Below are 14,130 nucleotides of genomic sequence, written 5' to 3' on the forward strand. Positions count from 1 at the left end.
CGGAATTCTCATTCGATTTGGCTGAAATTTTGTACAATGGCTTCTATCATTAATACGTGTCTAATGTGGTCATAATGTTCAACATACGTATCTAATATGGTCAGAATCATCAATAGCTTGATACAGCTCCCATATAAACCGATCTCCCGATTTTGTTTATTGAGCCCCTGCAAGTCGCAATTCTTATCCGAATGAACTGAAATATTACACAATGACTTCTACAATGTTCAGCATTCGTTTATGGTCCGAATCGGACAAAAGATACCGCGCATAGAACTCGACAAATGCGATCCATGGTGGAGGGTATATAAGATTCGGCCCGGCCGAACTTAGCACGCTCTTACTTGTTTCTGTCTAAATTATTTTCAGACACATAGTCCTTTCGTCATTCTTGACTACAATAGGGGCTTGAATTGGCAGATTGGAGAGAACTTATCCAGGCCCCTTGGCCTCCATTATTGTCATGCATGTTGGTTCCTTAACTTCTTCATTTAAATGACTGTAATGTATGTCATCGTACTGTATGTCATCGTTTAAATCTTTTTTGGAGGTGACACAATGAACCTAAGTTCCCTGAGTGAAGCTGATATCGATGGAGGTTGTTAGACGCGTACCATTATTTAAGCTAAGTTTAAGAACCATAACAGCAGAGAACACCAAAATTTTTTATAAAATATTTATTGTGATGTTTATAATTTGACATATCAAGTTCTATCAGCTGTGCTGATGCGACCACCGTATTAAATACGCCTTGTGAATATGATATTCTGCATGAAAATTAAAACCTGACTAATATTCTATTGAAGGAAAAGTCTTTAAAAGTCCCCTTTTTCCTAGTCAATACAATTGTAAATTCTATAATCAAAGCATTTTTACTTCCCCAAAAAAAAAAAAAAAAAAAAAAAAAGCCGCAAGCCCAACCAGCCGGAAAGCATTTAACACTCACACAGCTATGTAGTTAGATTTATTTATTTACTTTTTGCAAAAACTCATTTCCCTCAAGTGGGTAGGTCCTATTCATGTATTGAAGAGAATATGCCTAAGCACAAATGATTGACTGTCGGACGACTGTTTTCTAAACCAACTCACATCACGTCCGTATTGTATCGTGTTTCATTATTCATTCGGGAATCGCCGCTACTCGTAACCCACTGTACAGAAACCACAACAACAACAACAACAGCAGCGGCAGCAATAACAACAACAAAAACAAATAGCCTAGAGCCGTGTCTGGAGCCCAGAGGAACGATGAGGCAGGTGGGCAAGGTGTGGTGACGTGTGGTTGCGATTGAATGGACCGATCGACCGACCGCGTATTGACATTACAATATTATGAGGAGTTAAATCAGTTGTGACGCGATACTTGTGCGATTAACACACACCGTTCTGCCCGTTTTTTTGTTTTTATTTTTGCTTAGGTTCGGTTTGGTTTGGCTCTACAACAACATCAATAACCACAAACTCTGCGAAATCCAACCGTGTTTCGAACGATTTTTACATTTCGGGGTTAGTAAAACTCGAATTTATTTTTTATTCATAATTCGGAAGAAAGCAACAACGACGACAACAAGAAAAAAAATCAATGAAGAAGCTAAGGAATATTAATAAAAAGTGAATTTTTAAACAGAAATCAACAGCCAGCAGCAACATAAATAAAATGTTTAAAACAAACCTGTGAGAAACCGAATTAATCAAGACCATCAGCAGCCAGTTAGTCAATGGACAAGCAGAAGACGCTGCATACCGGTGATGATGGCGATGATCATCGCAGTGATCTTGATTATACCTGGTGACGCATGCTCAAAGCTATTTTGTTGTTATACTGTCACTTTTAACTGGAATACAATAACAACGACAACAACAACCAAAACAGACCAGCTGCGATGATCAATAATTCTATCGAAAGTGATGTAAAGAATTGCTTAATCGTTTTGGATTACATTTTTTTGAGTGGCTCCCTTCCCCCCCCCCCCCCCCTAGTGATAAGTGTCCAACAAATTGTCCTTCCTATATTCATTCATGCATAAAATTGTGCATTTTTCAAGCATCTGCATAAAACTTCGAATGTAGTTCGAAAAGTCGAAAAAACAAAAAGAATCAACCCAAACAAAACCTTGTTGATGGACATCGCTGTCGTCATCAATTGTCAATAACTCAAAATTCAACAACAACAACAACAGAAAACGAAAAACAAGCATTTTGTTGTTTTTATTTAACACATCAAAGAAGCAAACAAAATAATAAAATAAGAAAAAATACCTACCATGAATGAGGGAAACAAGTTTCCATAAACAGATTTTTTTTTGACACAGAGCTCTTCACAAACAGCCCAACTATTTGAATGTCTGTTCAATCACATCGCGCATATGGACCTCGTCGCCGTTCAAGAACAGAACAAACCGAAAATCAAACAAAGATCGATTTTTGTTCGCTATGAAATTTCAGACAATTTGTTAAGAAATTGTTGTGTGTGAGCTTTACAGGCTTAGCCTTACTACGCCTGCGCATATAATATTTTATTTTATATTTATTTTTTTACATACTAAATGTTTGTACAATGAGTGTGGCCAAAAATCGTACAGTTGAAATTGAGAAATTGTTTGTTAAATATCAGCATGGAAGAAATGGAAAAAAGAAATGTTTAAGGCATATTGTGTAGCTTCTCAGAGTTTTAATGGAGAGATAACATGAAAAATTCGTCCGGGCCGAATTCTATATACCCTCCATTATGGATCGCATTTGTCAAGTTGTTTGGACGGATTCTCTTTATAGGCAGAAATTAAAAATGGAGTATGGGAAGTCATAACAAGAAATCCCCGTGGGTTTTTTATATGCTAGGATAAGAAACGCGTCCTCTCGCGGTTTATATGGAATCGATTGGAGCCAAACTTTATATATATGTTGGATAACAAAAGAAAAGTTAACGCGCAAAATTTCAGCCAAATCGGATAAGAGTTGCGGCCTCTAACGGCTTAAGAAGTATATTCGGGAGATCGGTTTATATGGAAGCTATATCAGTTTTTGAACCGATTGAAACCATACTTGATGCATTGATTAGAGGTCATAGAAAAAGCTATCATGCAAAATTTCAGCCAAATCGGATAAGAATTGCGCCCTGTAGCGGCTCAAGAAGTATACTCAGGAGATCGGTTTATATGAGAGCTATATCTAAACGTGGACCGATTTGGCCTATTTACAGTCCGAACGGACCTACATTAATGAGAAGCACTTATGCAAAATTTCAGCCGCCTCACTTTACTCCTACGAATATTCCGACCGACGGACTGGGCAAGATTGACTTAAAATGTAATGACGATCAGGAATATAAATACTTTATGGGGTCTTAGACAGATATTTCGAGGTGTTACAAATGGAATGAGGAAATTAGTATACCCATATCCTATGGTGAAAGATATGAAAAGCAGGAATATTTAATGTCAGTTTTATAAACCATTACCAAATTTTTTAAACATAAAAAACAAGTAAAAGCGTTCTATGTTCGGTCGGGCCGAATCTTGGGAACCCACGACCATGGATTCTGCTAAAAATTTATACAAAATAAATTCAGTTTTACGGCATAATTTTATTCTAAATACCAAACATCTGTCAAACCAGATAAAATTAAAGCTTCTAGGAACCGAACAAGGATGATCGTGAGACTAGTTTACATGGGAGCTATATCAAGTTGTAGACTGATTTTTACCACAGTTGTTGGAAGTCATAACAAAATACTACATCAAAATTTCATTTAAATCGGACAAAAATTGCGGCTTGTAAAGGTTCAAGAAGTCAAATCGAGAAATCGGTTTATACGGGAGCTATATAAGGTTGTAGACCGTTTTGGATCGCACTTGGCACAATTGTTGGAAGTCATAGGAGAACACTATGTGCCAAATTTCTGCCAAATCGGACAAAAATTGCGGCTACCAGGGGCTCAAGAAGTCAAATCGGGGAGATCGGTTTATATGGGAGCGATATCAGGTTATAGACCGTACTTAGCACAGTTTTTGGAAGCCGTAATAGAACCGTACGTGCAAAATTTCAGCCAAATCGAACAAAAATTGCGGCTTCCAGGGGCTCATATCTAAATCTAAAACGATATTTCCCATTTGCAATCTCCAACGACCTACATTGATATTAACTATCTGTGAAAATTTTTAAGCGGCTAGTTTTACGCGTTCGACCTCTATCGTGATTTCGACAGACGGGCGGGCGAACATGGTTTGATCGATTCAGAATGACGAGACGATCAAGAATATATATATTGGGTTGCCCAAAAAGTAATTGCGGATTTTTTAAAAGAAAGTAAATGTATTTTTAATAAAACTTAGAGTGAACTTTAATCAAATATACTTTTTTTTCTAAAGCAAGCTAAAAGTAACAGCTGATAACTGACAGAAGAAAGAATGCAATTACAGAGTCACAAGTTGTGAAAAAATTTGTCAACGCCGACTATATGAAAAATCTTCAATTACTTTTTGGGCAATCCAATACTTTATGGGTTCTTAGATGAATGTTTCGGGGGGTTACAAAAGGAATGACTAGATTAGTATACCCCCATCCTATGGTGGTGGGTATAATTAAAAATTCAGTCGAGCCAAACATCGGATACCACCACCATAAATATTTTGCAGTGTTTCTTTCTGTTAAGGGACATTTTTATGGGACATTTTGAGAATAAAAAGAATAAAATAAGGAGATTATCCAATCAAAGTTACAAAAAATTACGGGCAAATATAAATATAACAAGACTCAATGCTTCATTCAAAGGGCATGTTACCACCATTGCACTGCTCACTAATTAGTGAGAAGGTAATCTTTTGGTGGCATTGCAGTCTGATGAGGCCTCTGGCAAAGGCCGAAATCGCGATCATTGCAGCCCGTCCCTAATACATTTAACATACAGCAAGTGCTGAGACTCTTTAAAGTGTATTTGTTGTTTTGTTTTGAATTAGAAGCAAGAAATAAGAAGACATTGGCATAAGCTGGTAAATCCAACAACAAAAAGAAATCTTATTTTTATTTTAAAACCAGTAAAGAAAGGCAAAACTCGGGTAATATATAAATATATATGTATACGAGAGTTATATCTAAAGCTGAACCGACTATTAAAAATATCGTTTGAAAATTTATGAAAATTTTTGTTACTACGGCCATATAAGTGCAAATCCGGCGATAAATATTTATGGGTGCTACATCCAAATCTGAACCGGTTGTGATGGAATCTCGCAGATATGTTAAGATCAGTACCCAAAACAATTCGTGCCAAATTTTGTGCAGATCGATTACAAATTATGTTTATTACAGCCTTATAAGTGTAAATCGGGCGATATATATATATTGGAGCTATATCCAAATCTAAACCGATTTTGATGATATCTAGCAGATATGTTAAGATCAGTAGCAAAACAATCCGTGCCAAATTTTGTGCAGATCGGTTGAAAATTGTAGCTACTGCGGCCATTTAAGTGTTAATCGGGCGATACATATATATGGGAGCTATATCCAAATTTGAACCGATTTTGATGAAAATTTGCAGATTTGTTAAGATCATCAACAAAACCAAACATGCCAAATTTTGTGCAGATCGGTGAAAAAATGTCCTAACTACGGCTATTTGTATGCAAATCGGGCGATACATATATATGGGAGCTATATCTAAATCTGAACCGATTTTTATCAAAATCAATAGCGTTCGTCCTTGGGCCAAAAAAGTGATATGTGCAAAATTTCGTAATGAGTGGGCAACAAATACGACTTGCACTTTGATTACAAGAATACATGGACTCACAGACGGACATGGGTAAATCGAATCAGAGAGTGATTCTGGGTCGATCGGTATACTTATCAATGGGTCTAGCTCTTCTCCTTCTTAGCGTTGCAAACAAATGCACAAACTTATAATACCCTGTACCACAGTGGTGGTGTAGGGTATAGGTAATTCTTAAAAAATTTCATCTTCCCAGAAAAGTGTTTATTCAATAAATATTTTAATACATGCTGCATGCCCAATATTTTTTATAACACTCACTGTATACAATTTCTATACAACCATACACGCATAAGTGCTCTATGTATGTGTATCACATATTGATGCACCTGTGTTTACAAAAAAAAATCAAACTTTACCTAAGTGTTTTTGCTCTCCAATAACAACGCTCTTCGTAACCATCATCATCCACACACAAAGCGCAATGAATGTTTGTTTCGATCGGTTCGACCGGCCTCAATGAGTGAGAACACACTCCCCCTCATTCGCCTTAAATATTTGTTGTGGTCAGTGTATGTAACCTGTTTTTGGACTTGATACGAAGCTGTTATATGAAGTGAACATCATTATCATCATTCATTATGTGTACAATCTGTCAAATCAGAGAGCTGCTCCTATTTTCTGATATTGTCGTTGTCGTCGTCGGAGTAAAGCAATAGCAAATCATATAACGCGGCATAGTGCAGTTCGGTGTGTATGAGAGGAGAGGGGGAGGTCAGTTGTCTATGAAACAGCGAGCAGGGATGTCAACTGGTATAACATAATTCAAGATTCAACTATAAAATAAAGGGCCCTCTCTTAACAGGCGACACGGCTTATCTATGTATTTTCTTCATTTCTTCATAGAGAAGTTTTGCATGATTAAATTGCAAATTGCAAATTTTGCCCATGAACATTCCACTAAGGAACAGGGGCAAACTTCTCACATATCAATGAGTGCAGTCCGATTCAAGTTTAAGCTCAATGATAAGGGGCCTGCTTTTATAGCCGAGTCCGAACGGCGTGCCGCAATGCAACACCTCTTTGGAGAGAAGCTTTACATGGCATAGTAGCGCACAAATGTTGCCAACATTAGGAGGGGAAAACCACCGCTGAAATTTTTTTTCTGATGGTCTCGCCAGGATTCGAACCCAGGCGTTTAGCGTCATAGGCGGACATGCTTACCTCTGCGCTAGGGCGGCCTCTGATTTGCATGGTTAAAACTCACAAATGTTGCCAGCATTACATAACATTAGCAATTTTTATGACCATTTTATTGCATTATTACTGCAAATCGAAAGAACATATATATTGGAGCTATATCCAAATCTGAACCGATTTCTATAAAATTCACCTGTAACGTTAGGAGTCATAAGAAAATCCTTCCTGCTTAATTTCGAGAAAATTTTAGCGGGAACCACAGTAGGGTTTTATAAAAATATAAAACAAGTAAGAGCGTGCTAAGTTCGGCTGGGCCGAATCTTCCATACCCTCCACCATGGATAGCATTTGTCGAGTTCTATATGTTTTTTTAGGCAAACAAAGAATATTTAATAAGAACTGTTATGCTATTGGAGCTATATCAAGTTATAGTCCGATTAGAACCATAAATTAATGCAGAACATTGTACAATTAATTGTGTTCATTTGGATAGCAGCTATATCAGGTTCTATATCGATTTGCGAAACTTAGTCATTGGAAGTCATAACAAAATACCTCATGCAAAAATTCAGCCAAATCGGATGAAAATTGCGCCCTCTTGAGGGTCAAGAAGTCAAGATCCATGATCGCTTTATATGACAGCTATTCCAGATTATGAACCGATTTGAATCATACTAAGTACAGTTGGAAACAGTGATACCAAAACACTACGTGCAAAATTTCAGTCAAACCGGACGAGAATTGCGCCCTCTAGAGGCTTAAGAAGTCAAGACCTAAGATCGGTTTATTTGGCAGCAATATCAAAACATGGACCGATTTGGCCCATCTACAATCCCAACCGACCTAGACTAAACAAAGTACATGTACAGCTTTACTCCTTCGAAAGTTAGCGTGCTTTCGACAGACAGACGGACGGAAGGATGGGCGAATGAACAGACGGACGGACGGATTGATCGACTTAAAATGACATGACGATCAAAAATATATTTACTTTATGAGAAGCATATTTCTGGGTGTTACAAACAGAATGACGAAATTAGTATACCCCCATCCTATGGTGGAGGGTATAAAAATGTAAAGTGTAAAAATGTAATGTAGTTAGAAAAACTTCGACTAATGAGTTTTTTTTTTTAAATGACATTAGCTTTATGCATATGCATTTTGCTAGTGGCAACACTGGTCTCTCTTATTAGCAGGAGATGAAATGCGCTCATATTTACAATGTGTGTGTGTGTTAATGTTGACTTTTGGCTATGACGGCAAATCGATCAAGAGTAAGAAGTGATGTTGCGACCTTGAAACTTGTAATGCAAAATATGTGTTGTTAGTACATATATATAAGGGAGCGTATGGGTGTTTTTGTTTTCTTTTCCCTATGTTTATTTTTCTTTCATTAGTAATTCACAGGCGGGCACTTGAATTCATGAACAAACGTCTCGTACCTACAGGTATTCGTACAAACGAATGTTTGTGTTACAGATTATTAACATATTTACCGTTGTCTTACAATGTTTAACCCTCCCATAAAAGGGACTGTGAGAGATAGTGGCAAAACCACAAAATCATGTACTTCTACCTGTGTGGTGTATTACTGTGGTGGGTATTGACGTTATGACGGATGGCGATTACTTGCCAACAGTCTCACTGACTCAACACAACACATATGGATGGACTCCAATACAAGTGTAGTTAAAACTAAACCATTGGCTTTCGCACAAATATGGGCATACAATTGGATACCTGTTTACAAAAATGACAATTCTCAAATGTTGTTTGTGTTTTTTCTGAGCAATTGCGTGAGTGTTTCCCTATAAGTTTGTGTGTGTGTGTGTATAAGGCCTTGCGAGTACACTCGCAACGGGAAAGATGCATTTGACTGAAATGCAAATTCCAATCTTCATTGATTTCCGTAGTTCATGATTAGATCTTAGAAATACCGCAAGTAAATAAATTAAATAACAAACAAAAAATATATCAAATAACTAAACTTGTAATCATCTACAGTAATGGGCAAAAATAAGCAAAACATATCATTTCTGTTAAGTTTACCCTAAAAAACTATAATTGCATTTGCTAAGAAAATTCCAAAAGTTTTTATTTGACAGACATTTTAAAATATAATAGAGATAATAATTTACTTTTTGGAAATTATATGGTATCCCATTAAACTAACAAATATTGATTGAACAAGTAAAAGCGTGCAATGTTAGGCCGGCCCGAATCTTATATAAACCCCTCCACCCATTTGTCAAGTTCTTTGCCCGGTATCTCTTTAAGATGAGAATTAGACTGCTATTGGAGCTACATCAGGTTATGAACCGATTCGGGGCGTATTTAGCTTGAATGTTGGGGACCATAGAAGATGACATAGTGAAAAATTTCAAAGGCCATATCGGATAAGAAATGCGCCCTCTAGAGGCTCAAGTTAGTAGAGTCTGGAGATCGGTTTATATGGGAGCTGTGTTCAATATTTCCATGAGTTAAAAACGGAAAGGCGTTTTAAGTATATCCCCATCCTATGGTGGAGGGTATTTAAACGTTTGAAAAATAACTTCAAAGCTACGCATGCCATATTTGCTAACGTTAATTGAAAATTTTTTAGCAATATAATTTCACAGTGTAGCGTATGATTGACGTAATACGTATACGTCTTGGCGGTGCACATGAAATGCCCATACGCTAGATACTGTAAAATCTAACTTAAACTTACGTATTTGTTTCCTGCAACAGGTTATGCGAATATATCGTGTCATAGCCCACATAAACACAGTCATCAGATCTAAAAATAATATCGCTGAAAAAGATTTTTGATGTTTTTGTACTGATAATTTAAGAGTTTTTAAATTTTTTGTTGCCTTTCCTTACAAGGCCATTCTGTATTTCGACCAAGGTTTTCTTAGTGCCAAAGTCAATTTTCTGCACAGTGTTGCCAAATCAAAAAATCTTGGAGATAATTCTGGAACTTTTGAACGGTAGACATATGTACACGAATTTGATTAACAGTTGATTTATACCCCGCATAACTTTTGACTAAAGAATCGGATTTTAATACATGATATAGCAATAAATCTTTTCATAAGTTAACAAGTAAAAGCGTGCTAAGTTCGGCCGGGCCGAATCTTATATACCCTCCACCATCGATCGCATTTGTCGAGTTCTTTTCGCGGCATCTCTTCTTAGGCAAAAAAGGATATAAGAAAAGATTTGATCTGCTATTAGAGCGATATCAGATATGGTCCGGTTTGGACCACAATTATGTTATATATTGGAGACCTGTGTAAAATGTCAGCCAATTCGAGTAAGAATTGCGCCCTTTGGGGGCTCAAGAAGTAAAATAGAGAGATAGATTTATATGGGAGCTATATCGGGCTATAGACCGATTCAGACCATAGCAAACACGTATGTTGATGGTCATGAGAGAATCCGTCGTACAAAATTTCAGGCAAATCAGATAATAATTGCGGCCTCTAGAGGCTCAAGAAGTAAAAATCACAGATCGGTTTATATGGCAGCTATACCAGGTTATGAACCGATTTGAACCATACTTGGCACAGTTATTGGGTATTATAACAAAATACTACGTGCAAAAATGCATTCAAATCGGATAAGAATTGCGTCCGCTAGAGGCTCAAGAAGTCAAGACCCAAGATCGGTTTATATGGCAGCTGTATCAGGTTATGGACCGATTTGAACCATACTTGTCACAGTTGTTGGATATCACAGCAAAACACGTCGTGCAAAATTTCATTCCAGTCGAATAAGAATTGCGCACTCTAGAGGCTCAAGAAGTCAAGACCCAAGATCGGTTTATATGACAGCTATATCATGTTATGGACCGATTTGAACCATACTTGACACAGTTATTGGATATCATAACAAAACACCTCGTGCAAAATTTCATTCCAACCGGATAAGAATTGCGCCCTCTAGAGGCTCAAGAAGTCAAGACCCAAGATCGGTTTATATGGCAGCTATATCAAAACATGAACCGATTTGAACCATACTTGATGCAGTTGTTGGATATCATAACAAAACACCTCGTGCAAAATTTCATTCCAATCGGATAAGAATTGCGCACTCTAGAGGCTCAAGAAGTCAAGACCCAAGATCGGTTTATATGGCAGCTATATCAAAACATAGACCGATACGACCCATTACAATACCAACCGACCTACACTAATAAGAAGTATTTGTGCAAAATTTACTCCTTCGGAAGTTAGCGTGCTTTCGACAGACAGACGGACGGACGGACGGACGGACAGACGGACAGACGGACGGACAGACAGACGGACGGACATGGCTAGATCAACATGAAATGTCACCACGATCAAGAATATATATACTTTATGGGGTCTCAGACGAATATTTCGAGTAGTTACAAACTGAATGACGAAATTAGTATACCCCCCATCTTATGGTGGAGGGTATAAAAATCGGTTTACAAATATCTCCGCAAATCACAAAATACGAGGTCAGCCTACAAGATTTTTGGACACCTCAGGAGCCATTTTTCATGTAAGGTTAGCAATTTGCAAATGAAATTAAGGGAACAATGTTAATCTTTTGTACATGTATTATACATACATGGAAAGGTATTTCAGGGGACAATTGCAATAAAAAATGTGAGCGGCAAAATTCCGAGCAAGAAATATATATTTGGGAAAAACGGGAAAGAAATTAAAAAAACTTTTTTTTAATGACATGTAACTATGTGGGGGCTATAAAATCGGAAGGAATAAATATAAAAAGCGTTCCAAATGGCCAAAAGAAGGTATTAACCTTGCTAAAATGAGCCTTTGCACTAAAGCAGCTGTTTTTTATACGTTTAAGGCTAGGATGTAGAAACATTTTGCAGTTATTTAGTAGACGTGTGGGTCTGCTTGAAAGTGTAATGAAGGAATTGGTGCTTTGCGATTTGAGTACCCTTCGAGTTTTATCCAACTTTGCTGAATTAAGTATGCAAACTACTCATAGGCCCTCTAATATTAACAAAAAGGTAGCCCATATTGGTTTTAGTGGCAATCTGAAATCAGATTAATTTAGACATTTAAGTTCATTGTAATATCCTAGGAACATAAAAGTGAGGTATTTATATAGCCTACATATACACCGATTATAAGATTTGACTTTATAAGCCTCAAGGTATGTGATCTCTGGAATGTGATGTTAAATTTTGCGCTTCTTCAGCAACAATGCCAAACAAAGTTTAGTTAGATAAAAAAAGACGTAGCCGGCATATTAGCAGACCCCCGGTCTGATGTTTGGGTATCAAAAAGTCGTAACTTTAAATACATTTGTCTGAAGTTTGGTATGCGAAATACACTTACACGAGAACCTTTGACACAGCACCAACTATTTAAAATAATTTCTTTATGAACTATATTGGCCATGGATGCGTATTATTACTTTTTGGCAAGTATGTTCACATATGACATACGTCATACGCCACCTTGGTAACTCAGACATAAATATAATTTGCCTTTTCCTTATGATGCAATTCTTCGCTTAGGTAGTGCTAGTACACAATTTTGACAAAGTCCGTTATTTTTTTTTATATATTTTATATTTTATGTACAAGTGCCACTAATTTAAGTGACCAAATTTTTTTAAGAGATTATTTACTTTATTTATATAAAAATCCGCATTTTTTTACTAAATTTGCTGTAGAGTCTGCAAATATTGTTAGGTGCAAAAAATTTTTTCCATGAGTTTAGGGGACATATGGATTAAAAAACATGTACCCAATTGGGGGATCTGGGCCTTAGAATTTTTGGACTCGAGAGACTTTTGCATTTTTTTAATAAAAAATTGCCTATTTTGAAGTAACACCCATCTAAGCTGACATATATTTTTCAAATTTAACTTAAAGTGCATCTAAGATATGTCCTCTTCACAAGAAAGAAAGGAAAAAACCAGTAAGGAAAGGCAAAAGTCGGGCGGAGCCGACTATATAATACCCTACGCCTCCGAGTATACGTAATACTTTTAATGGATAGCCTTATATCGAAATTGAGTCAGACTTTAATTTTGATTACCTATTGAGATATCGAATAGAACCATATACGATTTTCTTATGATGGTACGAAAATTGTGGCTTCTACAGCCTTAAAAGTCGAAACGCAATAAAGATATATATGGGAGTTTTATCTAAATCGATTTTGATGAAATTTTGCACACGTATTGGTATGTCAATTAAACCATCTCATGGAAAATTTTGTTGAGATCGGACCAAAACTGTGGTTCTACAGCCTTAAAAGGCCATACTGGATGAAAAATATATATGGGATCTATATCTAAATTTAGACCGATTTTTACGAAACGTTGCACACAAATGAGGACGTTAAATAAATCGGCCCATGCCAACTTTTTTGAAGATCGGACCAAAATTGTACCTGCACACATATTGGGACGTCACAAATAGCACTTCGTTTCAAATTTGGTAGAGATCGCTCCAAAATTGTGGCTCCCACAGCTTTAAAAGGGCATATCGGATGAAAGATATATATGGGAGCTATATCTAAATCTGGACCGATTTCAATGAAATTTCAATGAATATCGGATGAAAGATATATATGGGAGTTATATCTAAATCTGAGCCGATTTTTTTCAAAACCAAAAGCGTTTGTCTTTATACCAAAAAAAAAACACCTATGCAAAATTTTGTGAACATCGAACAACAAATGCGACCTGTACCTTGATTACAAGAATACATGGACAGACAGACAGACGGACATATGTTAATCGAATCAGGAAGTGATTCTAAGCCGTTCCGTATACTTATCAATGGGTCTAGCTCTTCTCTTTCTTAGCGTTGCAAACAAATGTGCAACTCTATAATACCTTGTACCACAGTGGTGGTGTAGGGTATTATAAGGTATTTAAGGAAGTTTTTTCAATAAACACTTATCAAACAAAATACTTTTTTGAGCCAAAAATGTACACATTTTTTGACTTCCAATCTGTATAGCTTTTAACTGAATAATCAGATGTGGACAATTGTTGCAATCGAAATTCGAAGCACAAATGCCTTTTCAAATTACAAAAAACGAAGCTAATCTCTGCCAAAATAACAACAAATAAAAATAAAAAATCGTATATCCTCGAAATCAGTATAGATATTGTATAACTCATGCAAACGTTTTTGGAGGAATTTTCGAGCACTATCCAGCAAAAAAAAATTTTAAAATCGGATCACAAATTAGGATTTAGCACCTCGAACA

General features: G+C 36.6%; 1 protein-coding gene across 1 annotated transcript in view; it reads left to right on the plus strand.

Annotated features, from left to right (window-relative positions):
• The first annotated feature begins 1,374 nt into the window (after positions 1-1,374).
• Positions 1,375-14,130, plus strand: part of LOC106082995 (uncharacterized) — an 80,601-nt gene continuing 67,845 nt past the window's right edge. Inside the window, exon 1 of the mRNA XM_013245784.2 lies at positions 1,375-1,506. The gene's annotated coding sequence lies outside the window, so the exon portion shown is untranslated. The remainder of the gene's footprint in view (positions 1,507-14,130) is intronic.

Source organism: Stomoxys calcitrans, chromosome 4 (genome assembly GCF_963082655.1).
Source record: "Stomoxys calcitrans chromosome 4, idStoCalc2.1, whole genome shotgun sequence".
Classification (NCBI taxonomy): domain Eukaryota; kingdom Metazoa; phylum Arthropoda; class Insecta; order Diptera; family Muscidae; genus Stomoxys; species Stomoxys calcitrans.